We start from the raw sequence: 13,169 nt of genomic DNA on the forward strand, positions 1-13,169 counted from the left end.
AAGAATATTTGCATATTTTAAATCAGAAAAAAATATTGATAACTAGGATCTAGACAGAACTCAAATTAATCCACATGAAAAAAGCCAATAATATTATATATCAATGGGCAGGAGAGATGAATAGAACCTTCTCTAAAGAAGACAGATGAAAGTATAACAAACATATGCAAAAATGCTCATCATCCCTAATTATTAGAGAAATGCAAATGAAAACCACCCTAACATATTATCTGACTCCAGTGAGAATGGTCCACATTACAAAATCTCAAAACTGCAGATGCTGGCAGGGAGTTGGAGAGAACGGAACACTTTTACACTGCTGATAGGACTGCAAATACAACCTTTTAGGGAGGAAGCATGTGGAACCCTCAAAGTACTCAAACTATACCTCCCATTAGACGCTGCAATCTACCCAGGAGAATAAGAATCATTTTACCATAATGACACATGCACTAGAGTGTTTATAATGGCTAAAATTGTAAATGCCTAAATGCCCAATAACTCAGGAATGGATTAACAAGCTGTGGTATATGTAAACCATGAAATACTTTTCAGCTACTAAAAAAGATGGAGGGCACTGCCTATGGCTCAGTGAGTAGGGCGCCAGCCCCATATACCAAGGGTGGCGGGTTCAAAGCCGCCTAGGCCGAACTGCAACAAAAAAATAGCCAGGCATTGTGGTGGGTGCCTGTTGTCCCAACTACTCGGGAGGCTGAGGCAAGAGAATTGCCTAAGTCCAGGAGTTGGATGTTGTTTGAGCTGCATGATGCCACGGCACTCTACCAAAGGCAATAAAGTGATAAAAAAAAAAAGGAGACTTTACATCCTTTGTATTAACCTGGATGGAAGTGAAACACATTATTCCTAGTAAAGCATCACAAGAATGGAGAAGCAAGAATCCTATGTATGCAATTCTGATTTGAGGACAATTGATGACCTAGTACAAGGGGAGAGCCAAGAGAGGGAAGGAGGAAAGGGATTGGGAGTAGGGAAGAGCAGAGAGAGGGAAGAAGGGAGGCGGTTGGGGGATCGTGTTGTGTGACACACATTTGGGAGAGAAAAGCAATTATGAGAGGGACTTTGCCTAACAAATGCAATCAATATAACCTGGTTCTTTGTATCCTCAATGAATCCCCAACAATAAAAATAAATAGGGCAGTGCCTGTGGATCAAAGGAGTAGGGTGCTAGCCCCATATGCTGGAGGTGGCGGGTTCAAACCCAGCCCTGGCCAAAAACTTCAATAAATAAATAAATAAATAAAATTGTGTTATATACACACAAAGGAATATTACATAACCATGAAAACTAACGAAATCATTTACAACAACATGGATGGAACAGGAGACCATTAGGTTAAGCGAAATAAGCCAAGTAAAGAAATTCAGAACCTACATGTTCTAACCCATATGTGGGAGTTAGATATTAAAACAATTAATCTTATAGGTACAGAGAGTACAATGATGATTACTAGAGCCTGGAAAAGGTAGCAGGGGAGAGAAGACAAAGTGAGGATGGTTGATATTTGAAAAAAACAATGAAATAGTTAGATACAGATGAACAATATTTCACAGCACAATAAAGTGAATATAGTAAATTATAGTTTAGTGAATTTCTTAAAAAAATAACTTAAGGAGTGGAATTAGAATGTTTCTAATCCAAATAAATTATGAATGATGGAAATCATAGAGACTCCATTACCCAACATAACATTTCAATGAATTGGTAGAATCAACAACATTAAAATGTGGATACTGTTGTAATTTGCAAATTCAATGTCACCCTCATCAAAACACTAATACGTTTCTCAAATATATAAAAAAAAATAATAATTCTATGCTTCATTAGGAAACAAAGAGAGGCCAAATAGCATAAGGAATTGTGAGGAAAAAGAAAAATATCTGGAGGAAACACATTCAAATTATGCCAAAAGAATATAATAACCAAAACCAAATAGTAGAGATATAGACCAATGGAACAAAATAGAGATCCCAGAAATTAAACCATTTCACTAAAACCAAGTTATCCTCAACAAAGCATACAGAAACATATATTGAGTAAAGGAAGTTTTATTCAATAACGGTCCTGGCATAACAGGTTATCCAGATGCAGGAATCTATTCTTCACCATACACAAAATCCATAAAACAGTTAAACAAAAATTCTATTAAAAATGTAGGAAAAACTCTTCTATTCATTGTTCTAGGCAAATAATTTATTAGTAAACGCCCCCAAAGAAATATAGTAATATAATAAATAAATAGGACTTAATTAGATTAAAAAATATTCTGTCCAGAATTGGAAATAATCAAGAAACTAAATAGACAAACTACAGAATGGGAGAAAATATTTTCAAACTATACCTTCACTAAAGGGCTAATATTCAGAAGCTACCAAATACTCAAAAAAAGAAAAAATTAGCAAGTAAAAAAAAGGATAACCCCACTAAAAGTGAAAAACACCACCAACAACAATTTTTTTCAAACAAAGGCAGAAAAATGGCCAAAACAATTGTGAAAAATATTCAATGTCACTAATAATAAGTGAAATGCAAAATAAAACCACAATAAAAATTCATTCCTTCTCAATGTTAAAAAATGATTTCTGTTTTTTTGGGCAAGACATGATTGCAAGAGGGACTTTGCCTAACAAATGCAATAAAATAAAATGCAACAATAAAAAAAATGATTACTGGAGCATAGTTACAAGCTCTTCCTTGTAAGTTTAGTAAAATTGCAGGGTGAAACCATCTGGTCTGGGCCTTGATTTTTTGTTGGAAGGTTTTTATAGATAGTCTCTTCAATTCTAATATTGGACTGTTAAGGATTTCTATAACTTTCTGATTAATCCTAGGGAGGTTGTATGTTTCCAAACGTGGTCTATTTCTTTTACATTTTCAAATTTATGATCATAGAGATTTTCATGGTATTCCAAGATGATATTTTGTATATTCATGATATTGGTTGTAATTTCTCTTTTTTCATTTTTAATCGGACTTATTAGTCCTTTCTCTTATCTTTTTTATTAATCTAGCTAGAGACTTGTTTCATTAACGTATCTTTCAAAATAAGAAACTTTCTGCTTCATTAATCTTCTGTATAGGTATTTTGTCATGTAAAGTTGGTTATCTCTTTTCTTCTGCTGTGTTTGAGATTGTCATGCTGTTCCTTTTCAGTTCCTTGAGACAATTCATTAGATTGTTGATTTGTAATATTTCTCTTGGATGTGGGTATTTAAGCCTATGAGTTTTCCTTTCAGCACTGCTTTTGACGTATCCCACAGGTTTGGATAAATTGTATCCCCATTATCACTTAGTTCAAAGAATCTTTTGATTTCCATTTTTATCTCCTCATTGACCAAACTATCATTAAGTAATAGGTACTTTAGTGTCTATGACTTTTTGTAAGGGTAAGAGTTTCCTTTGGAATTGATTTCTAAGTTTATTCCACTGTGCTCTGAGAAAATATATTGTATACTTACAATTTTTTTGTTTGTTGAGACAAATATTGTGGCCCATAATGTAATATGTGTTAGAGAATGTTCCATGAGAAAATAAAAGCATTTTGGGGAGTAGAAAGTTATGTAAATTTCCATTGGGCCATCTTTCTAGAGTCTGTTTTAAGTCCACTGGTATTTTTTCTTCTTTTCTGTTTGAATGATCTGTTCTGTTCTGTCAGTGAGGTGTTGAAATCCCAGGAAAATTATGTTGTTTGGTTAAAAAAAATTTGAGTAGAATTTGTTTTATGAATCTGGACATTCCTATGTTAGGTGCATAAACATTTGAAATTATTAAATATTTTTGTTCAATTGTTCCCTTCACCATTATATAGTGTCTATCTTTGTCTTTCTTTACTTTTGTTGATTTTAAGTCAATATCACCTGATATGAGAATAGATACACTGGCTTACTTTTTATTTCCATTTGCATGAAAAATTGTTTTCCTTCCTTTCACCTTTATACTAAATAAGTCCTCGTGGGCTATGTGTTTCCTGGAGACAATACATACTTTACTTGTATTTTTAATCCTTTCATCTAGCCTATGTCTTTTCAGGAGGAAGTTCAAGCTATTTATATTTAGAATGTATTTATGCGTATAGTGGATTTCTGTTATCTTGTTGGATAGGTCCTTTTTCCTTTGTATGACCTCAAGAAACATTGTGATAAGTTGGCTATGAATGATAGCTTTTGGATCATTTTACACTGGTGAATGTCTATTGTGCTGATCATTGTACAATGCACATCTGAGTACTTCCTTCAAAGCATGCCTAGTCTTGACAAATTCTCTCAGTGATTTGAAGCCAATATCACCTTGATACCAAAGCCAGGAAAGGACACAACTACAAAATAAAACTACATACCAATATCTCATATAAATATAGATGCAAAAATTCTAAATAAAATCATATAAAACTGAATCCAGCTGCACATCAGAAATATTCATCATGACAAAGTGGGCTTTATTCTAGAGATATAATGTTAATTCAACATGTGGAAACCTTTGGATATATTCCACTATAGAAATAGATACTAAAACATGGGACATATATTCCTTTCAATAGATGCAGAAAAAGCATTCAACAAAATTCAACACCCTTTTATAACACTTAACAAAATAAGCATAGATGTCACTTACTGAAAATCATAAAGGCCATATATATTGAACCATCAGCTACCATTACATTGAATGGAGATAAATTGAAATTATTCTTATTTAGAAGTGTAATCAGACAAAGCTGCCCACCATGTCTACTTCTGTAACTCCTAACCAGAGCAATCAGACAATAGAAAGAAATCAAGGATGTCAAAATGGGGGAAAAAAAGTTCAAATTATCACTGTTTGGTAATGACAAGAAAAATGCAATGATTGCTCCAAGAGACTCCTGGAATGCATAAATAAATTCAGTAAAGTCACAGACTATAAAACAAATATATTGCATCATACTCTGGAGCTGCTTCCACAACCAGAACTCCCTGGCTGGGGCAGCCCCAGAGAAACTGCACAGGGTCACTACCTACAAAGATCCAGCAAAAATAGAGTGATCCTGAGGGGGTCTAATCTTGGAGAGAAACCTCCCCAACTCTGAGGACGGCCAGAGGCAACAATTAAAAAGAATCATGACGTGAAATCAATAGAAAAACTCTGGCAATATGAATAATCAGAGTAGATCAACTCCCACAAGGATCAATGGGGCAGACAAAGCATGAGATCCCATGCACAAAAAAATACCTGAGATGTCAGAAATCGAATTCAGAATCTGGATAGCAACTAAGATGGAATTAGAATTCCAAATAGTAACCCAAAAGATATCTCAAGAATTCAATGAATTCAAAGACCAAATGACCAAAGATTTTGACACATTGAGATAAGAAGTTGCAGCCCTCAAACATCTGAGAAACACAGTAGAATCCCTCAGTAACAGAATGGAGCAAGCAGAAGAAAGGATTTCTGACATTGAAGACAAAGCTTTTGAACACTCCCAAAATCTCAAAGAGGAAAAGATATGGAGGGCAAAAACAGACCACTTTCTTGGAGAGCTCTAGGATAATTCAAAGAAAACCAATATTCATCTTATAGGGATCCCCAAAAGCGATGTAGTGGTTTCACAAGGCACAGAGTCTTTTCTCCATGAGATTATGAAGGAGAACTTTCCAGACATGCCAAGAGATTTTGAAATTCAGATAGTAGACAGTTTCAAAACTCCAGCATGACTCAACCCAAATAAGACATCCCCAAGACACATCATAATCAATTTCACTGAAGTTAATATGAAGGAGAAAATTCTGAAAGCAGCCAGATGAAAGAAAACCATCACCTACAAGTGCAAGAATATTAGAATAACTGCAAATCTCTCTGCTGAAACTTTCAAGCTAGGAGAGGATGGTCATCGACTTTTAATCTCCTAAAACAAAATAACTTTCAACCCAGATCCTGTACCCAGCTAAACTGAGTTTCATTTATGAGGAGAAAGTAAATACTTCAATGACATTCACATGTTGAAGAAATTTGCCATAACTAAACCAGCTCTCCACGATATTCTGAGACCTATCCTCCATAAAGACCAGAGTAATCCTCCACCACAATAGTAAACCCATGCAGAAAATTTTGATCAAATTCCAACTTCCACAGTCACAAAAGTGTTAAAAATGTCCACTGGACTCTTGAAAGGCTTATAAATATTCTCAATTAATGTGAATGGTTGAAATTCTCCTCTAAAGAGGCACAGGTTGGCTGACTGGATACAAAAACTCAAGCCAGATATCTGCTGCATACAAGAATCGCATCTTACATAACAAGACAAATATAGACTTAAGGTGAAGGGATGGTCATCTATACTCCAGGCAAATTGAAAACAGAAAAAAGCAGATGTTGCAATCCTATTCGCAGACACAATAGGCTTTAAACCAACCAAAGTAAGGAAGGATAAGAATAGACACTTTATATTTGTTAAAGGTAATACTCAATATGATGAGATTTCAATTATTAATATTTATGCACCCAACCAGAACACACCTCAGTTTAAAAGAGAAACTTGAACAGACATGAGTAACTTGATTTCCTCCAATTCCATTGTAGTTGGAGATTTTAACACCCCTTTAGCAGTGCTGGATTGATCCTTCAAAAAGAAGCTAAGCAAAGAAATTTTAGATGTAAACTTAACCATTCAACATCTGGACTTAAAAGACATCTACAGAACATTTCATTCCAACAAAACTGAATACACATTCTTCTCATCAGCCCACAGAACATACTCCAAAATCGACCACATCGTAGGCCACAAATCTAACCTCAGCAAATTTTAAAAAAATGGAAATTATTCCTTGCATCTTCTCAGATCATCATGGAATAAAAGTTGAACTCAATAACAACAGGAACCTGCATACCCATACAAGAACATGGAAGCTAAACAACCGTATGCTGAAGGATAGATGGATTATAGACAAGATTACAAAGGAAATCACCAAATTTTGGAACAAAACAATAATCAAGACATGAATTATCAGAACATCTGGGATACTGCAATGGCAGTCCAAAGAGGGAAATTTATAGCACTGCAAGCCTTCCTCAAGAAAACGGAAACAGAGGAAATTAATAACTTAATGGGACATTTCAAGCAACTGTAGAAGGAAGAAAACTCCAACCCCAAACACAGCAGAAGAAAAGAAATAACCAAAATCAGAGCAGAATTAAATGAAATTGAAAACAAAAGATATACAACAGATCAATAAATCCAAAAGTTGTTTTTTTTTGAAAAAGATCAATAAAATAGATAAAACTTTGGCCAACCTGGAGTAAAATCTCAAATCTCTAAGTTCATCAATCAGAAATGGTAAAGATGAAATAACAACAGACCCCTCAGAAATTCAAAAAAAACCTTAATGAGGGGGGAGGGAGACAAGATGGCAGACTGAAGCCAGCTTTCAACAGAGGCTCCCGTCCAGAAGGAGAGTTAAGGGACAGGAATTTAGTAAGTATCCTGGTGGACTTGAGCCTCACCAAGAGAGAAGGTTGAAGAACGCACATCAACACCGCTGAGGCAAGCTGTGATAACATGGACGCAAACAGAAGGTACAAAATTCACCACCAAGCAGACAGGAGTCCCCCTCCCCCATGAGACAGGCTCAAGAGCCCCACAATTAAACAAGCGGGCAGAAATTAAAGGCCCTCCCACTACACTCCACAGGAGAGACCTTCTAAAAACTGAACCTACCTCCCCTACTGAGGTGCCGTGACGTTCTCCTGCCAGGCATAAAACTGAATAAAACTTTGGGAATCCTTTGCTGGCAACCCTCCCAGAGCTCCCCTCCTGCCCACTGAGGTCTGGAGGCCTGTCCCCCAGGAGTTCGGATCCTTGAGTGATTTCTCAAGGGGAGTGGACAGTCCCCGAGTTGCGACTGGTCAGCATTGACTCTGAGGCGCGCAGTGAGGAGAGGGCACCGGGCTGAGGGGGAGTCACACCTCGCGGCACTTCCCTGTGGTGCAGTGCAGCAACCCTCCCTAGGCAACATTACGGGGCACAAGACTGAATAAGACGCTAGCCTCCCCGCTGAGAGCTGAGAGCCCCTACTCTCACTCGGGGTCTGAGGGCCTATCACCCAGGAGTTCGGAACCTTGGGTGATTTCTCGAGGGGAGTGCACAGTGCCTGAGCTGCGTCAGGTCAGCGCTGACTATGGGACACGTGAGCGAGGAGAGGGCACTCTGCTGAGGGGAAATCAAGCCTTGGCAGCACTTCCCTGCGGTGCAGTGCAGGAGCCCTCCCCGGGCCGTATTTTGCGTAAAACTGAATGAAACTCTAGTTCCGCCCCCCCCACTCCCATTCGGGGTCTGGGGGCCTATCCCCCAAGAGTTCTGATTCTTGGGGGATCTCTTGAGGGGTGTGGACCCAGCACAAACTGTGGCCGCTCAGTGCTGACTCTGGGGTGCGAGACAGAAGAGAAAAGGGTCGCCTGAGAGCCCACACCAGAGCAGCAGTTCCCTGGAGGTAGATCAACAGCCATTTTTTCTTTAACGGCAGAACGCTCATTTCTGGATATTCTGAGGCCAAACCCCCTGTCTCCCTGGGCAACCAGAGGCGGCCACCAGTGAGCGGGGGATTTCCTGACACTGCTCACAAACCCGGGAAGCTTCCAGGGAGGGGCCGACCCAGAGAGGTGATCGGACTCAAACCTCCAAACAGCAAAGATGTTTGAACTCAAAACAGCCCGTCTTCTGTAGGCGATTTCGACAGGAACAGAGACAGAACCCCGCAAAGTTGTCTGTTCTGTTCTGTTCTGTTAGCAGCATCCATCAGCGAAGGGGCTAAGCCTGAAGGAACACCTCCCTCCCATCACCTGCATCAAACACTCAAAGATGTCAGGCCCCATCTCCTCCTGCTAGATAGCGGCAGTCTGCGGGGGCCTGGCAGACTTCCTTGCGATTCAGGCAGGTGCAAACCCCTGGAGTGTCTGTTCACTGCAGGCAACTGGGTTAGCCATCTGCAGAGATACCAGGGACTGGGTCCAATGGAGGGGCAACGTGGGGAAGTAGACGTCAACCTTCCCAGACTGCTCTGTTTGCGGGGTGGCTCCTCCTGACTCCACGCTGCACTGGAGTGAGCCGTGTCAGAGGAGTCAGCAGGCCCCTGTGACCCAGTTCCCAGAGACCTCTTGAACTCTCCCACCCAAGACAAGTGCCAATTGAGACAGTTGATTTGGACATTTTGAACTGGGCTAATAGACTGAGGACTCTTCAGGCGGTGCCCTGGGTGTATGGTTGTAGGAAGGTTTGATTCTCCTTTTCCAACTGGGGCCAGAGGTGGGCAGGCGGGGTGACTTAATTGCTGATTTTTCCACACAGCTGAGACTTCAAGCCAGAGTAGAAGTTGCAATAGGATCAAACAGAAACCAGCTGAAAACAAGACAGAACCACTTTGCTGTACCACACCAGACAGGGCCCCAGTTTCTCAGGCCACAACACTGTACGGGCCTTCAATAAAACCCCAGGGGAAAAACCAAAGGGAGTAAAATAACCATGGGGTGGAATCAGCATAAAAACTCTGGTAACATGAATAACCAGAATAGATCAACCCCCCCAAGAAAAGATACGGCAGATGTGATTGAAGATCCCATTCATAAACAACTGGCTGAGATGTCAGAACTCAAATTCAGAATTTGGATTGCAGACAAGATTAATAAAATGGAATTAGGAATCCGAGGAGAAATTCAAAAATTGCCTCAAGAATTTAACAAATTTAAAGACAAAATCACCAAAGACTTAGACACACTGAAGCAAGAACTTACAGCCCTCAAAGATATGAAAAATACAGTAGAATCCCTCAGTAACAGAATGGAGCAAGCAGAAGAAAGGATTTCTGACATTGAAGATAAAGTCTTTGAACGCTCCCAATCTCTCAAAGAGGAAGAGAAATGGAGAGCAAAAACGGATCACTCACTCAGAGAACTCTCAGATAATTCGAAAAAAAGCAACATAAGGATTATAGGGATTTCTGAGAACAATGAAGTGGCCTCCAAGGGCACAGAGGCCCTTCTGCATGAAATTATGAAAGAAAATTTTCCAGATATGCCTAGAGAATCTGAAATTCAGATAGCAGACAGCTTCAGAACCCCAGCACGATTCAACCCCAATAAGTCATCCCCCAGACATATCATAATTAGCTTCACTAAAGTTAACATGAAAGAGAAGATTCTCAAAGCAGCCCGGCGAAAGAAAACTATTATGTACAAAGGTAAGAATATTAGAATAACTGCAGATCTCTCTGCTGAAACGTTTCAAGCAAGAAGAGTCTGGTCATCAACTTTTAATCTCCTAAAGCAAAAAAACTTTCAACCCAGGATCTTAAATCCAGCTAAACTGAGTTTCATCTATGATGGAGAAATTAAATACTTCAATGACATTCATATGTTGAAAAAATTTGCCATAAGTAAACCAGCTCTTCAGGATATTCTCAGACCTATCCTCCACAATGACCAACCCAATCCTATACCACAAAAGTAAACTCACTCAGAAACTTTGGATCAAACTCCAACTTCCACACTGGCAAAGGGATTAAAAATGTCCACTGGACCTTTGATAAACTCGATACCCAAAATTCCACTAGCCTTATCAATACTCTCCATCAATGCGAATGGCTGAAACTGTCCTCTAAAGAGGCATAGGTTAGCTGACTGGATACAAAAACTCAATCAAGATATTTGTTGCATACAAGAGTCACATCTCAACTTAAAAGACAAATACAGACTCAGGGTGAAAGGATGGTCATCCATATTTCAGGCAAATGGTAATCAGAAAAAAGCAGGTGTTGCAATTTTATTTGCAGATACAGTAGGCTTTAAACCATCAAAAGTAAGGAAGGACAAGAATGGTCACTTCATATTTGTTAAGGGTAATACTCAATATGACGAGATCTCAATTATTAATATCTATGCACCCAACCAGAATGCACCTCAATTTATAAGAGAAACTCTAACAGACATGAGTAACTTGATTTCCTCCAGCTCCATAATCGTCGGAGATTTCAACACTACCTTGGCAGTGTTGGATCGATCCTCCAGAAAGAAGCTGAGCAAAGAAATCTTAGATTTAAACCTAACCATCCAATCTTTAGATTTAGCAGACATCTACATAACATTTCATCCCAAAAATACTGAATACACATACTTCTCATCAGCCCACGGAACTTACTCCAAAATTGACCACATTTTAGGTCACAAGTCTAACCTCAGTAAATTTAAAGGAATAGAAATTATTCCATGCATCTTCTCGGACCATCATGGAATAAAACTTGAATTGAGTAACAACAGGAATCTGCATACCCATACAAAAACATGGAAGTTAAATAACCTTATGCTGAATGATAGCTGAGTCAGAGATGAGATTAAGAAAGAAATCGCCAATTTTTTGGAACAAAACGACAATGAAGACACAAACTATCAGAACCTCTGGGACACCGCAAAGGCAGTTCTAAGAGGGAAATTTATAGCACTGCAAGCCTTCCTCAAGAGAACGGAAAGAGAGGAAGTTAACAACTTAATGGGACATCTCACGCAACTGGAAAAGGAAGAACATTCCAACCCCAAACCCAGTAGAAGAAAAGAATAACCAAAATTAGAGCAGAATTAAATGAAATTGAAAACAAAAGAATAATACAACAGATCAATAAATCAAAAAGCTGGTTTTTTGAAAAGGTCAATAAAATAGATAAACCTCTGGCCAACCTAATCAGGAAAAAAAGAGTAAAGTCTCTAATATCATCAATCAGAAACAACAAAGACGAAATAACCACAGACTCATCAGAAATCCAAAAAATCCTTAATGAATATTACAAGAAACTTTATTCTCAGAAATATGAAAATCTGAAGGAAATAGACCGATACTTGGAAGCACGTCACCTTCCAAGTCTTAATCAGAATCAAGTGGAAATGTTGAACAGACCCATATTAAGTTCAGAAATAGCATCAACTATACAAAACCTCCCTAAAAAGAAAAGCCCGGGACCAGATGGTTTCACGTCAGAATTCTACCAAATCTTTAAAGAGGAATTAGTACCTATATTACTCAACCTGTTCCAAAATGTAGAAAAAGAAGGAAGACTACCCAACACGTTCTATGAAGCAAACATCACCCTGATCCCCAAACCAGGAAAAGACCCAACAAGAAAAGAAAATTATAGACCAATATCACTAATGAATATAGATGCAAATATATTCAACAAGATCCTAAGCAACAGAATCCAGCAACACATCAAACAAATTATACATCATGACCAAGTTGGTTTTATCCCAGGGTCTCAAGGCTGGTTCAATATACGTAAATCTATAAATGTAATTCAGCACATAAACAAATTAAAAAACAAAGACCATATGATTCTCTCAATTGATGCAGAAAAAGCTTTTGATAATATCCAGCATCCCTTCATGATCAGAACACTCAAGAAAATTGGTCTAGAAGGGACTTTTCTTAAACTGATAGAGGCTATCTACAGCAAACCCACAGCCAATATCATATTGAATGGAGTTAAATTGGAATCATTTCCACTCAGATCAGGAACCAGACAAGGCTGCCCATTGTCTCCATTGCTTTTCAACATTGTAATGGAAGTTTTAGCTACCGCACTTAGGGAAGAAAAGGCGATCAAGGGTATCCATATAAGGTCAGAAGAGATCAAACTTTCGCTCTTCGCAGATGATATGATTGTGTATCTGGAAAACACTAGGGACTCTACTACAAAACTCCTAGAAGTGATCAAGGAATACAGCAGCGTCTCAGGTTACAAAATCAACATTCATAAATCGGTAGCCTTTATATACACCAACAACAGTCAAATTGAAAAAGCAGTTAAGGACTCTATCCCATTCACAGTAGTGCCAAAGAAGATGAAATATTTGGGAATTTACCTAACAAAAGACGTGAAAGATCTCTATAAAGAGAACTATAAAACTCTAAAAAAAGAAATAGCTGAAAATGTTAACAAATGGAAAAACATACCATGCTCATGGCTGGGAAGTATCAACTGTATCAAAATGTCCATACTACACAAAGTAATATATAATTTCAACGCACTCCCTATTAAAGCTCCACTGTCATATTTTAAAGATGTTGAAAAAACATTACTTCGTTTTATATGGAATCAGAAAAAACCTCAAATAGCCAAGACATTACTCAGAAATAAAAACA

Source organism: Nycticebus coucang, chromosome X (genome assembly GCF_027406575.1).
Source record: "Nycticebus coucang isolate mNycCou1 chromosome X, mNycCou1.pri, whole genome shotgun sequence".
Taxonomy (NCBI): domain Eukaryota; kingdom Metazoa; phylum Chordata; class Mammalia; order Primates; family Lorisidae; genus Nycticebus; species Nycticebus coucang.